This window comes from Monomorium pharaonis, chromosome 4 (assembly GCF_013373865.1).
Source record: "Monomorium pharaonis isolate MP-MQ-018 chromosome 4, ASM1337386v2, whole genome shotgun sequence".
NCBI classification, from domain to species: Eukaryota; Metazoa; Arthropoda; class Insecta; order Hymenoptera; family Formicidae; genus Monomorium; species Monomorium pharaonis.
The window spans coordinates 2,170,398-2,185,063 of record NC_050470.1 but is presented as its reverse complement, the minus strand read 5'-3'; the positions used below and the strand labels follow the sequence as shown (position 1 = coordinate 2,185,063).

The 14,666-nt window shown below is 38.5% G+C and overlaps 1 protein-coding gene across 2 annotated transcripts in view; it reads right to left on the bottom strand.

The window, feature by feature from the left end:
• The window catches only part of LOC105830700 (rho GTPase-activating protein 7), a 221,307-nt gene that overhangs the window by 71,729 nt on the left and 134,912 nt on the right, over window positions 1-14,666 (bottom strand). The window lies entirely within an intron of this gene.

The following is a 14,666-nucleotide window of genomic DNA, read 5'->3' as shown; positions in this document are numbered from 1 at the left end:
TTGAAGCAAAAACAAGCAAGATCGATGCATGCTTTGAAAGTAGAAATATGAATGTTGAACAACCCAGCCATTTCTCACTCTGACTTGTCGCCAGAATAACGTTGACCGTGCTTTCATTTCTAAGCGTTTATATTATTGAGAATTTTAATGTTCTAAAAAGAATGTTTGAACTTGATTGGATTGATTTTCAAGTACCCGTGATTGGTGCTGAGATAATGCTTAATGGTTGTCGAGCGGGTTCCTTATTCGATTACGACGTGTCAACAACCTTTGCGAGGTGCACGCACGAGACAAATTAATGAGCATAAATAAGAGCACGGTGGAAATTAATTGAATCTTAATCTGCGATGCAGATTTACCGCAATATTGCCGGGAGTTGATTAATTTCACGCAACTTCAACTTTGTATAATTAATGCGAATGTTGCCTCTTGTATGCAGTTTAATTACGTAATGTTTCATATATCTACACGAGCACCGTACGAGCACAATAATACGAGAGAACACCATGAGTATAATGCGAAATAATCAATCCCCATTGAATCGGATGAAAATACATATAATCAAGGTCTCGTTCCTAATCTTAAATTTAGAGTTTGAAATTTTATTCTTCCATTTATTATTTAAATAATAATAATAATAGAGTTCACTATATTAATTTATATTGCAATCCAACATGACAAAAGATTATAATTAAATTTGAATTGTTCATCTGGAAGTTGTATTAAAGAGATCAAGAGAGTAATGATACAAGATTGTTAAATTTTTGTAAAAATTTACAAAATGATTTAATTACATAATGAATTAAAATATAAAATGTTAATTATTAACAACATAACGTACAAATTATTTTAAAAATATAAAAAATTTGCAAAGCATCTAAATTAATCTAAATTTGTTTTTATTGTCTAAATTTATTCTTTGAACGTCATTTTTATAACATTAAAAATTACCTCATAAAAATATTTTAAAGTATTTAAAGATTACAATTAAATTTTAATAAAAAAAAATACATTTAATTATTAATAAATTTTCGTGTGTCTCCAAATGTGTATGTTCGATCGCCTTATGAAAATGCAAAAAAAAAATGGAAAGGTTTTGTATCACTTTGAGATTCATGATCGGAAACACAGTTTTGTATTCAAATCGTAAGTAGAACTTCGCTTCGCGCGTGTTCCTATACAATTGTTATTCCACTTCACATTCTCACGCTTCTCTGCGGGAACGCGACGTATTCTCGTTACGATATCGTGCTCCTTTCAACGTACGGAGACGCCAACAGTCGTTAAGCTTGCCTCTCGATCGCAGTTCGATCGTGACACGTGCATCGACGCGGTTGCATTCATGGTTGCACCCGATTGCAGCCGCGTTACGCGTCACCGCGCGCTTTGTCGTCCGGACGAGGTTTCCCTTATCGTGTTCGTCGTGAGCGAGCGAACGACTCTGCGTTATTTTGTTGTAACGGAAAGCGCAAACAAAATCCGCCGCAAACGCACGCAGAAATGCTACTTGGCCGCACGTAACAAATAATTATTGCGACGCATTAATTATCAACTCCATCGCGCCAACTTTCTTCGCTGTTTGCGCCACGCAGTTTAATATAATTATACATCTGTAATCATTGTCTACACTTGGCAAACAAATCATTAAACAATAGCATATTAAACGTGATATCTAACCGGACAACATGGTACGCGAAAGCAATTGGTATACTAATATTTCATACAGAATTAAAGATAAATTGTGCAACAATAAACGCCAAGGGTGATCAAAAGTTAGATTCTAAAATTATACTTTAGTTTGTAAGAAAATAAAAACAGTGATTCAGAAAAATGGTAATTTGTGAGTAAATTCGCATGCAAACCGCAAGCGTGTATTCACGTATACGCATCATGTATAATGCATCTTCAACTGTATACAAAAAAGCATTAGAAGAAACAAGGGACAATGAGACAATAATAAAGCAAGTAATATTGCGTGTAAAATTAGAACGTGATATGACCACGAAGTAATTAATTATTATGCGCCAAATTTAAGTCACGCGTGCGGATTCTAATTAACAGTCGTTTCATGAGTACGTCAATCAGATGTCAATAACATATACCGTGAGATAAATTTTGATTAAATTCAGATAATTGAAGATAGAATATATAGAAACTGTATTTTATACATATATGCGCTGTGGTATTTAAACGTATTTTTAGTAATCAAGGAGATATATTTTCTATTGTTCGAATCACTAGGATATTCGTAACAGTAATCGTTATATAGCGCGAGACCTATTACAGCAAATGTTATCCTTGGCATTTTTCTCATGTGCAAACGATATTTTTCTTAGTTAAGCTTTCTCCGAAAACTCGTAGGTCGGAAAATCCGTGCTTTCTCTCGTGCGAGCGAGCATTGTAGAGCCATTAAGAAGGCGGATGCATGCCTTTTTAACGAGGATTGCATTATCGCATGAGAGGTGCGGCCCTCCGGATTATGCATAATGATTCCTCGAGTCGAGAGCGTTCGTGGGAAAACACGATACGCGAAAAGAAGAAAAGCTCTTGCCGCGCGGGCGGCTGTCGGTTGACCGTAATGCGCCGGTAATAGGCGCAAGATCTCTCGCTTGTTCAGCGACGGAAGTATCCGCGCGTAGAGTCGGAGTCCAACAAAACACAACGATATACACGCTGGAAAATGAAAGCGGCTTAGTTGGAAACGTTTGTAAAAAATGTTTCACAGCTCGACCATAAAATTTTTTATCTCAATATAATCCTCAATGGATTAAGGTTGTTCTATCGTCAACAAAAATTCTAAAATAATTTTCAATTTTCTAATAACATTGTCCGAACTGCTATTTATTAAAAAGAAATTAAAAGTCGGTTGCGCCAACCAATTTTGTGACAAAAATTAAATTAAATATAAGTTGTTAACATTGACGTATATTAGATTCACGTTTCCGCGAATCTAAGTTCGTATTTTTTTCGTGATAAAATAATATAAATAAAAGTATTAAAAGTGTAAAAGTGCGCGCGTAGCGCGCCCATGTTTTCTAGTGGTTTAAAAGTAGATGTTAAATTCAATTCTACATGATAGAACTATCTCAAATCTTCAATCATTTTCTTGACAAAAGAAAGAGAGAAAACAGTCGATAAATCGATGACACAAAAAATTTGTATAAAATCTGCTCACGTTCACAGGTTAAATAATACCCAGCGTTTATTAGAAAGCATCGATATACGTGCTAGAAATAATGGCGACTTATTGTTGGAATATATAATAACATAAAATCATGAGAAATTGCGAGAGGGATCGCGGATCGTGTATCCGTCGATGCAATCGATCGGACTCGCAATCCTTAGTCCACTTTCCATGATATGATTGCACCTCATCTCTGTGGGACGTGAAACGGGGAGGTTACGCTGGCGTGCGCCGCGAGAGATGTGAATTACACCGTTCTGGTCGGGGAGTGTGTATTCGCGCGTTGTGTGTACGGAACGCCGGAATAAACGGTCCCAAATGGGCTCGTTCGGAGCAAGAGCCATTTGCACACGTGTATTATACGTCGGGATGCTTATTGTCGGGATTGCACCGAATTACGCAACTTTTTGCGGTCCGATACATTCGCGGGGTGGGGATGCGTTTCCAGCGTGGATAATCATCAGACGAGCGTGCACTCATTGTACATCACATACAGCAGAAAGAAAGAAACTCCTCTCTTTTTCAATTACGCTCTATTACGGCCCGGCAGATGCCCGCACGGTTCATTTTCCAGTCGTCAAGAAATTGCCCGCTAGGTTTATTTATTTTCTTCTACACTTGGCGAACGAGAGACAGAGAGCGGGAAAGCGAGAGGAAAAGAGGTAGGGGGAGAAAAAAAGAGGTGAATGGACCACTTTCAGGCATGTCCAATTGCGCCGACGAGTCGAGGATAAATGCGCGATCCCTTTCGTTATCCGAACGATTTTATCTGGCTGGCGGACCGACGTAATCTTTCTCAGGGAGATTGCAAAGAGCCTCCCCCGATTTCCTCGACGTTAAGGCGTTTAAGTTGCTCAAGCCCGTTTTCTTAAGCCACGGCGCATTCATTCATGCGGGATATTGTGCGCCGTTCACTCACCACCCACGTGCATCGCGTTTTGCGGAGATTGCTGGAGAAACGAGCAATGTCACATATATCTAAAGAAAAAGAAAAAAAATTGCACAGCATCCCGGATCTGCATCGCGGATTTTCATCACGAGTCGTGAAAACCTTATGAGTCTTGCGTTTAAAAAAGGAATGAGACAATCCAGGAATTTGAATTAGCAGATATCATTTCAAAATAATATTTCTCTTAATATTTTGCAGGTTGAAGAAAACGAAACATATACAGATATCAAATACAAATCAAGGATTGCCATGAGACGAGAGAACTCGGCGCATATAATAAACTCGAAAGAAGCTTTCCTCGCCAACAAAAAAAAAACGATCTTTCTTATTGCGGACTCCGACTGAGAATTTAATCACGTTCTCCCATTTCCTACATATTGACCGACTTCCTACTATATCTCGGGGATTCTTTATAAAGAATCTGTGCCACGTGCGTGAGCTGGGCTACATTGTCGCGGCCAATAATGCGAAACATTTCCCTAGAAAGTTAATAATTATTCGCAAGAGGTTTCATATATCGCGCGGACAGAATCATCATCTAAAATTGAGGGAATTCGCCACGTGCGCTTTATTGTATAATAAACCTCGAAGAGAAAGAAAAATTGCGTTGCGCGGTTACGTAGACTGTCGCTGCTACTTTTACTGTCCCTCCTTATAAGTTTACCCGTCACCTTTAAAGAGCACGGTAAGTATGTAATTCACGGGACACCCACGTGGAGAGTCACACGCAGGTGTTTCACTACAGGCATGGGAATTTCTAACGAATGCGAATTCATTGAGAAAATAAGGGAGAACCGGGGAACAGTGTCATCCGGTACGGTTCAACAAACGCCCAGCCCATTGCATTAAAGTATCGGCTCGGCTGACGCCTTCTTCCTCTTCTTCTTTTTTTTTCTTCGCTGCTCGCCACTTGCGGTTTCTCTTTTCCATATTTTCCTGTCCATTTGTGCCGGCCGGTAACGGCTTAATGCGCCGTGATCGTGCACGTCATCGCGACGTGCGAAAGCGCCTTCGCGGACAAGATCGGACAATAAAAATCCACGTTATCTCACGGTCGCATGAATGCGCACGAAGAGGTTTACAGTTATTGACGAATACTCTCTCGGCGATGATGACTTAACGATGGATCGTTTCGCCGGATTGTAAAGTCGCGCATGAGTTGCGCCTCGTTGCCAATGCCACTCTCGAATATCGTGGAATTCGTTCGCTATCGCTTGTTAATTTTTTATTGCGTAACACGTGTAAAAAACCGCAGCGGGTTTACAGTAAAAGTAATGGCAGGCGAGAGAGATTCGGGTCCACGGAGTCTTTGGAATTCGTTGGCTCTTTTTTTTGGAAAAAAAGTTAACTAAATGTTAACTAAATTTTCCAACTTGATTATCAGTTCATGTACTTTTCAGTTAAATATATAAATATCTAAATGTTTAAAGTTCAAGTATTTTATGTATGTAAGTTAACACGTCATCCTTACGTTTTAAAATGCAACTGCAGTTGGAGAGAAAATTAAAAGGAGTATTTCAATATTTGTCTAATTATTTTTCTTCTTACTGATTAAAAAATTTAATATTTGACGACAACAAAGTTAAAAATTGTTCATCAATAATATTTGCGTAAGGTTTTACAATTTTAACTACGTTGCAAGTTATTTATTCGGCTGAATTCGAAGTTGCTCCGAAACCCAGGGCTGCGAGACGGACGTGACTAAAAGTGCGTTGAGACACTGTTGCTGACGTTGTTACCGGTGTATAATCCGCTTACTGTTTATACAACACTTTGAACTCGACAACAATGAGTCGTTCTCCGACCACGACATTTTTACGACCGTACGGAATTAATTCGTTAACATTTACTGTATAGTTCGCGTAAGAATGTCAAGAGTAACATAAACCGTTGTTGAGTTTTTCCACGTGTCACTTACATCTTTGTAAAATAATCTTATTTTAATATAACGTTAGTAACAATTGTAATAATAACATAAAGCACAACAGATAACAAATTTAACAATTAAAAAAAATGCTAAGCGTTATTGAACACTGTTCGCACTTCAAACACACTAATATTTATTTAAGTTACGCGTGCAATAAATTCAAAAGGAAAATTAATAATTTGCAATTGTTCCAATCAAACATGGAACCTCAACATTTTTTGTATTCGAGGCATGGTAATTGCAAAAATTTCGTAATTACTTAACGTAACGTAAATAATGTAAAGCCAGTCGACGCCACGGAACAGGTGTACATTGAGATAGCCGCGCACGAGCAAACGCACATCCGTGGCAATGATCCATATAGATACGCGGTTATCAGTTCGCGCAGTTCGAGTTTCCCATGGCCAAAGCCGGCGATACGCTTGAGACGTAATCGCGTCCATTAGAAAATCGCGCGTGACGCAAGTACCGTTGCGTGTGCCCGTAATGAGTCCCGCATCGGTGCGCATCGCGCGTTAAATTCACCGGCATCACGAAACATGCGAGCGAAATCTATGATCGAATTATGCTAATATCGTGTATCGAGCGGCGCTCGAGTATCGCTCCCGCCGGCAAAGTCAATAAACCTTATTGATTTAGCTACTCGGTGGTTGCTAACGCTAGCGGATGCTGGGATTTGCAACGCGCGTTGCGCTACTTTCTCACGGACGATCATTAGAAACATCGATAACATGTGTCGCGCGATATTGATAATGATATTTATATGCGCTTGTACGCGATACTAAAATAACAAGCCGCATATTACAGTTGAAATCTATCTCTGCTTAATGAAAGGATCGGGTCATCGATAATTTCTGTGATACGGATAATTAAAAATTAAACGGAGATAAGTTATTTTTTATTTAATGTTGCGTAGACTCTGCTTTCAAAAAATTTTTGTCGAGATGTCACGTAAAAAAAAGAAGAAATGTTATTTTGTTAATAATTTCACAACGCTTTGTATTCATTTCCAGAGTTAATGTGAATAAAATAATATTTATAAATTATATTCACACTCTATTTTCTCCCTAGAGAACGCAGTTTAAAGTTCACGGTGAAATCAGTAAATTTATTATTCATTGTATTTCATCCACAGCATTGCAACGCAAATAAACAATTATTCACCCGGTTCAATTATTTACCCGACATAATTTTCAGAGCTGGGAATTAAAATTGGGATGGAATTTTCAAATTTTACGATTTTAAACAGAGCTGCGGAGATGTGTCAACTTTTATTAGGAAAAATGCACTTTACTCGACAGAGGCTTTCCGCGACCTTACATGCACACGTTATAAACGTCGTCCTCTGTCCGTTTTGCATTAGACCGAAAATTTATCTTCAACTCCCGCCAAAGAAAATCCATTAAGTGGAGACGTATAAAATCGCCGTTGTAGCCATTTGAATGGCTAAGGCTAAGGCGTGAAGAACAAATATTTCTCGCTGAAACGTGCCGACCGGCAGGGAGCAGTTGCCTTGCGCGTGGTTTCTTCACCCTCGAAGTGAATTTAATACTATGTAATCGCACCCCGGCAACTACCTGTAAAATCACTTTTCCCGACTCCTCGTATTTCACGGGATTTTATTTTACGACCACGCGACTTGGTGAACGAACGACTAGCTTGAGATATCGTCACGAGTTTGCCAGTCAATGGATTCACTTTAAAGTTGCTAACCGAAAAAACACAGAAAAGTTCACTAATAATCTTAGAATAATATCCAAAAGTAACAGAATTGTGCAATAAAAGTTTATTAATAATTTACAAATAATTAATATTAAAAAGTATTGCGCGCGTTAAATATTAAACTTGTAAATAAAGTATTACGACATCACCTATTGTTAACTAAAATTATGATGAATTGCAACATGCAAATTATAAATAAAAAATATAACTCGCTATGTTTCAACTCGGTCAATTCAATTTATTTTCAATGTGTTTTCTTCGGCTTCTTTTTGCTTTCATCTCGTCTCTGCTTTCAGCAACATTCATGTCATCATTACACAAAACCTTTAAGCACGCGATGAACGTGATGCACATTCATACTAAACATTCTCTCCGAAATAATAATCTACAAGTTTCCACAAAAGGAATCCAGTCGCGGATGCGTTTTTGACAAATTTGGTTTTAAAATTATCACTGAATCTCGCATGACATCATTGCTAGCTCACTCAGACAAAATCGAGTTACTAGCGCGTAAAATTAATGCTTATGTATTTGAATTTAAAAAAATTACAAACACAATTATAAATTTTGCATTTATTATAAACGCAATGTACATAATAATATTAGTAAAACGTAATTAAGTATAGTCAAACGCACTGAAAACTAATTAAAATAAAAACTAACTTTATTAAACTATTTCTTTTTAAATCTAACAATTAATTAGTTTTCAAATTGCTTTTAATTTTAGATGTGCTGTGTTAATGATAATATAGCCATTTTGGTTTACCGATGAACTGATATTATAAATTAACAATTTTCGGCACGTGTAGAAAATTAAAAATAAATATAATCGGCGTAAGCTAATTTTTATCAGAGACATAACAAGTATCGTTGCATACCAATCTTCTCATGTAAAATCAATTCCGTAAGCGAGATTATTCCGGAATTGACAAGCGACGAACACGTGTGTATGTAGAGCACACGTGGTCGATGAGACCCGCGAGAAATTTGCAGGAGTGCATCGGTCCATTCCAACGAAAACCACGCGCGTACACACGCACGCACGCACGTACGCACACCCACGGTGATCCGTGGCTTGTTTGCCCGCGAATATTTATTCATCCATCAGCGCGGGACACGCCGGTGTTTCTCTCATGCATATGTATCGCGGTCGCGTGTGGTTAGTCCTTTGGCTGCGCCATGCAGCGTGCAACAATCTCAATTCGCACGTGTAAATTCCGCGAGGGAAGGCGTACCCCACGCGAGTAGGAGAGAGCGGATCACGCGCGAGTTTCGCGGAAGAACTCGCTGTGCCTCCGGAGCCAGGTACTCGGCGATTGATCTCGAGGGCTCGTAAACGTCCCGATTCAGTGAGCAGTCGCGTAAGCCGGTACCGAAATGCATCGAGATTCGCATAATGGCACGGCGAAAGTGCGCGCGTCCACTTTTGCAACACTCGTCATATTGCAACAGTGTCAAAGCAACCAAATCAAATACACACTTCGTACCAGGGTATCGTATGGTACCCGCAGTCGTCGGAATGCGTTAAATGTAATCGACGCGAAGAAAAAGCGATAAAAAAAATATCGAATAAAATCAATCAGGCATTCAACGGAAAAATTCTCCGACAAAAAATTTAAATTAAATTAATTAAAATTGAGAAATCTTTTTGGTAGAATTCTAATCTTCAATGTATAATCAATGTATCATTTTCGTAATCGTAAATCTTCAATGTATAATGTGATATGATTTTAAGTAGATTTTCCACGTAGTTACATTTTTATTAAGATAAAAGTATAATTTAAATAGGTCAGATAATTGCTAAAATTATCTCATAAACGTAGCTCTTGTCGAGTCACCGCGTTAAGTGTCTCGGTACGTAAAAACAAGCATTTCCACGCAGCTTCGCAGCCTCAGGAGGACGCGAAGGCGCCGTAACGCTTCCTGATGTGCCAATTATTCCAGCAGAGGCTTGATTTACTGGATGCCGGAGTGCTTTCGGCACGACGGCCCGAAATAGTCCGACACGCGTTAAACAGAGGGGTGAAACGACGTTTACAAATCCCCAGACTTGATGCATTGTTGAGAAAATATACGGGGCCACTCGAAGTCGGGGAAAAAAGCTACCGGCTGCTGGTTCCTCGCGGATGACGTCACGAATGCGCGAAGGATCCCCCGCGGCGGCGATAGGCGGCTGTTTGTTTAGGTTGCCCGTCTATTCGCAGGGCATCCCTTGTACCCACGTTGATTATTTTATTGCCGGCGCCTGGTGCTGAGCGCCGGAGAATTAACGCTCGGCGACGATCAGGGTTATCTCTGTATATAATCGACAAACTCATCCCGAAATACAGTGCAATGCTCGAAAGGGTAATGGAATGGTGTTAATGAGCGATTTAGCCTCGATTAAAAAAAAGTATTTCTAGCTATACACCAGAACTTCTCTAACACAGAGAAAATTTTTTCTTTTTAAATCCCTCAAAATCGTGAGACAACATATTCCAAAGAGTATACTTTATTATAATTTTATTATAGTAAGATTTTAGTAAAATTTGACCAATTTTATATTTTATAAGATATTAATGACCTAGAGAAAATCATATAAAATTTTTTAAAATATCATATTATTCTAAAAGTTCTAAAAAATCATAATTTTGGAGGCAAATTCTAAGAGAAAATTCTCATATAAAATTTATGAAAATAGGCAAAATAATTGGTTTGTAACTTTTTATCATATTTATCGAGACATTTTCAAATGAGACTTTTGCTGCGATATGTAAATTAAATTGAGCACTTTCATTTCCCTTCAACCCTTTTTAAAAAATATCCAGTATATTTAAATAGTGTAAATAGATATACGTTAATCGTTGGTATTCTAGTTCAAGTGTTAATGATCTTTTTTCACAAAGATAATGAATAATATTTTATGAGCAAGTTCCTTCGCGTTATTCTTAAGATCGTCGTCTATCTATATCGTTTGGAAAGTAAGCGGATCGCCAGGTCGTTGTTTACGGAGGATTGTGTTTGCGATCTATCCCCGTGGATCTCCATGATGTTTGCCATGCTTTTCGATCCTCCAAGTGGCATCTCTGTAAATAGAGCTCGAGCGCATTTAGGCTGTGAAAGTGACCAGTACAGCAAATACGGATCAGTAAACGTCATTATCTCAGACAGATACAAGGATCGGATTATACCCGGCCACGATATTAGAGTCGATTGATTTTCTACTTCTGTCTAATAAAAAACCTATCAAGAGCTAATTTAAAGGAAAGAAGTAGATTACACCAATGTTCAACGCAAACTGTGTTACCGAGTCGAAGCTCAGTTTTTCAATTACATACCAGCGTAAGGCGCAAATAGCCATTCAATCTGCTCAAACCTGGTACAGCTATCGATTTTCAGTCGCGGATAAATGACGATTCAACCAGCATTGTCGTCTCCATTGACGACGTTGTACTCCTTTCTGGCCGATTCGCCCTCATTCTGGAGCGTTTATAGCGACTCTACGGAGAAATGAGAACAATTGTGTTCTCTGTCTGGAGCAACGTTACACAGCGAGCTTAGCATCCTTAACGAGAGAGTTACGAAAGATTCATTGTGCGAAAACGCGCATAATCCGCTTTCGAGACAACCGTAAAAATTTCAACTAATGGACAGGCTATTATAAGGTAAAAGTATGTAGTTGAAGCTAGCAGCCAAAGGCAGCAGCCAAATGCCAAGCAGTCAGGGCCGAATGTCATATAAGCGCGTCCAGGATAAACCAATCAATCAAAGATATTTCCAGCCAAATGTGGAGGAAATCGCACTTAGCGTTTAGACGTGAGGCGCAAAAAACAAAAAAAAAAATTAATTTTTAAAAAATTTATAAAAATTAGGAAAATGCACGTCCTCTCGCGAATGATCGATTAGTCGATTGTACGTTACGGAAAGATATTTCCAGCCAAATTTGAAAAAAATCATACACTGCGTTTAGGCGTGAGGCGCACAAAACAATAAAAATCAATTTTTTAATTATTTATAACTAGTAGGAAAATGCACGTCCTCTCGCGAATGATCGATCAATCGATTGTACGTTACGGAAAGATTTTTCGAGCCAAATTAGGAGGAAATCGTACATTGCGTTGAAGTGTGAGGCGCACGAAACGATAGAAATCAATTATTTAATTATTTATAACAATTAGGAAAATGCACGTCTTCTCGCGAATGATCGATCAGTCGATTGTACGTTACGGAAAGATATTTCCAGCCAAATTAGGAGGAAATCGTACATTGCGTTAAAGCGTGAGACATACGAAACGATAGAAATCAATTATTTAATTATTTATAACAATTAGAAAAATGCACGTCCTCTCGCGAATGATCGATCTGTCAATTGTAAGTTACGGAAAGACATTTCCAGCCAAATTTGGAGGAAATCGTATTTTACGTTTGGGCGTGAGGCCCAAAAAACGATAAAAATTAATTTAAAAAATTTATAACAATTGGTAAGTTTTGTAGCAAGTTTTGTCGCAAATGATCGATTATGTATTATAATGACTAAGCTTTATGCAAATTTTTCAAAGTTCGTTAAAAATCTCATAACCAGGGAAGTTTTAACGTTTGATTGAATGGTGACCCTGTAAACGTCCACATGACGGCCCTGGCCGCTTGGCGTTTGGCTGCTGCCTTTGGCTGCTAGCTTGAGCTTTATGGTAAAAGTATATAAAAATTTTAATTATTACATAAAATATTTTGATTTGGAAACATTTTCAGAAGTTTCGAAACAACTGTAAACTTAATAATTCATAACGAGTTAATAAAACCAAATGCAACCACCTATTAGCAACAATTCAGCCTGATTGTTTGATTATTGCATTACAAGAATTTTTTACAGGCATACATTGCATACGTTTGTATCGTATACGTTGCAACCCGCCACTAATTTTCGAGGAATATGGTTTGTATGTCGCGTAAATATTCCCAGGTACAAAACGACGACGAACCCAACATGGGAAAGTCGACAATGCGCAACATTGGCAATGTGCTCCAAAGCCAACCCCGTGATCTTTTATGCAAAGCAGGACACTGAATTATGTAGTTCGGCGGTCGTGGAGCAATTGTTGCCCCACACTAATTCGCACTCATACGCAACTGCGTAACATGGTCACACGTGCGCACATGGGTACGCACCATCAAGGGGGTCGTGGCTGGTCGATAAGTTCACGGCTTTTATCCGACGGCGTCTCGGTTAATTTTTTGGGTCAAGGTTCCCGCGCCCTATCAGGACCAACCGACGCGGCAAGAGAGCTCCATTAAAGTCGTCCGTTCAGGTAAATTTCGATTGGCCAGTGATATTTTACGGAGCGGAATGCGAACCAGTGATACGGCAGATAACTCCAGCGTTCTTTCAAGGCCGCCCTTTTCTTCGGGCGTGAATTCTTTTGCGTCACCACGCGCCCGGCTGCTCTTTGTTCAATACACATATTAATCCTGTTCGCACTGTCTCGCGCACATAAACGAAGAAATGCCTTTGTTTAGATATTTCAGGGGAATCTTCAATTAAAATCTTAAATATTTAGCAATAATAACGTAAAAATCGTCCGAATGCCAGCAGTAATTCAATTTATACGTCTTCAATTTCTACCAACAAAGATTAACCTTAATCACGGTTTAACTTGTTCTTTTTCTAATTTTTAGTATTAGAATAAAACGACAAGTTAAACCGAGATTAAAGTTAACATACGTTGGTAGAAATGGGCCTAAGTAGTGTTTTTTTGAGGAAGATAAAAAATTCGCAAAATAAAATGCACAATGCGTACTTTAATTTACGGAGTAAAATAACGAGATACAAACTCATGTCCCAATCGCACTTTTAGTTTCGAACCATTGAGCTCGATTAAACCATCCCTTTATGCCGGTGCAGGATAAATAGCTGCGACGACACGTGACCGTCATTTATTTTCAAGTGTTTTATTCGCAACAGGATCCTCTCGTACTGCCGAAGCAAGGGTTCGCGTCCGCTGTTTACAAGGGGAATGAAGTGCGATCATCCGTGTGACGATAGGAAAAGACACGGCTTTGTCGAAGGTTCGAAGCATTGATTTTCAATAGGTCAGCTGCAAGCCGACCGTCAATATAATGGGATCTTATGGATAAGCTGCCTACACGTTCAGCTTTTGTCATCAAATTTTGGTCTGATACATCGTATGCCCCGATGATTTCGAAGTCACTCGACGAACTTCCATCGTTGCCGTATAAACGAAAATAGAGTGAATAATGCTCGCGGCCCTCACGAGAAGCGAGCTATTCAGCTCCTGGAGTGATGAAATGTACTTAATTGTAATATTACTGAGATTTTGTCGATCTTCAATTTTAATTCGTTAATTAAGTACTGGGAGAATTGTTCTTTGAGGAAAGATATTTGAGGCACGATGAAAATGTAATATAGTTCTCCTCCTGATAAATTCATTGAAATAATTAATTCTTTGAGCAGATTACCTAGAAAGTAATTATACCATTGTCAGAACCATTGCTAATTTGCTGAAAATATCGGATATTATAATATTTAAAATAAATCATGCAATTTCTATTTCGCAACGTAACTCCCTCTCGCGATTGTTTGGTGTCAATCAACGTTCGTTTCTACACATTTGACTGCAGTTGCTTGCGCCAAAAAAGTTTTTTCCCGGTAAACAACGGAGTATTCATCGTGGCCCCTGCCGTGTAAAATCGCGCAATGCAAAAGAAAATAATGAACCATAAAAGAGCACAACAGGAAAACCATATATTCTGTCTGATCTTTGCGAATTATGCCTGTAATTTTTGCAGCGAAATAAAACTCTTTGTGACTCTCTAATATTTCCTATATATAATTAAATTTATAAAAATATTAATTACTCCCTTTCTTTCTCCCTCTCTCCCTCTCTTTC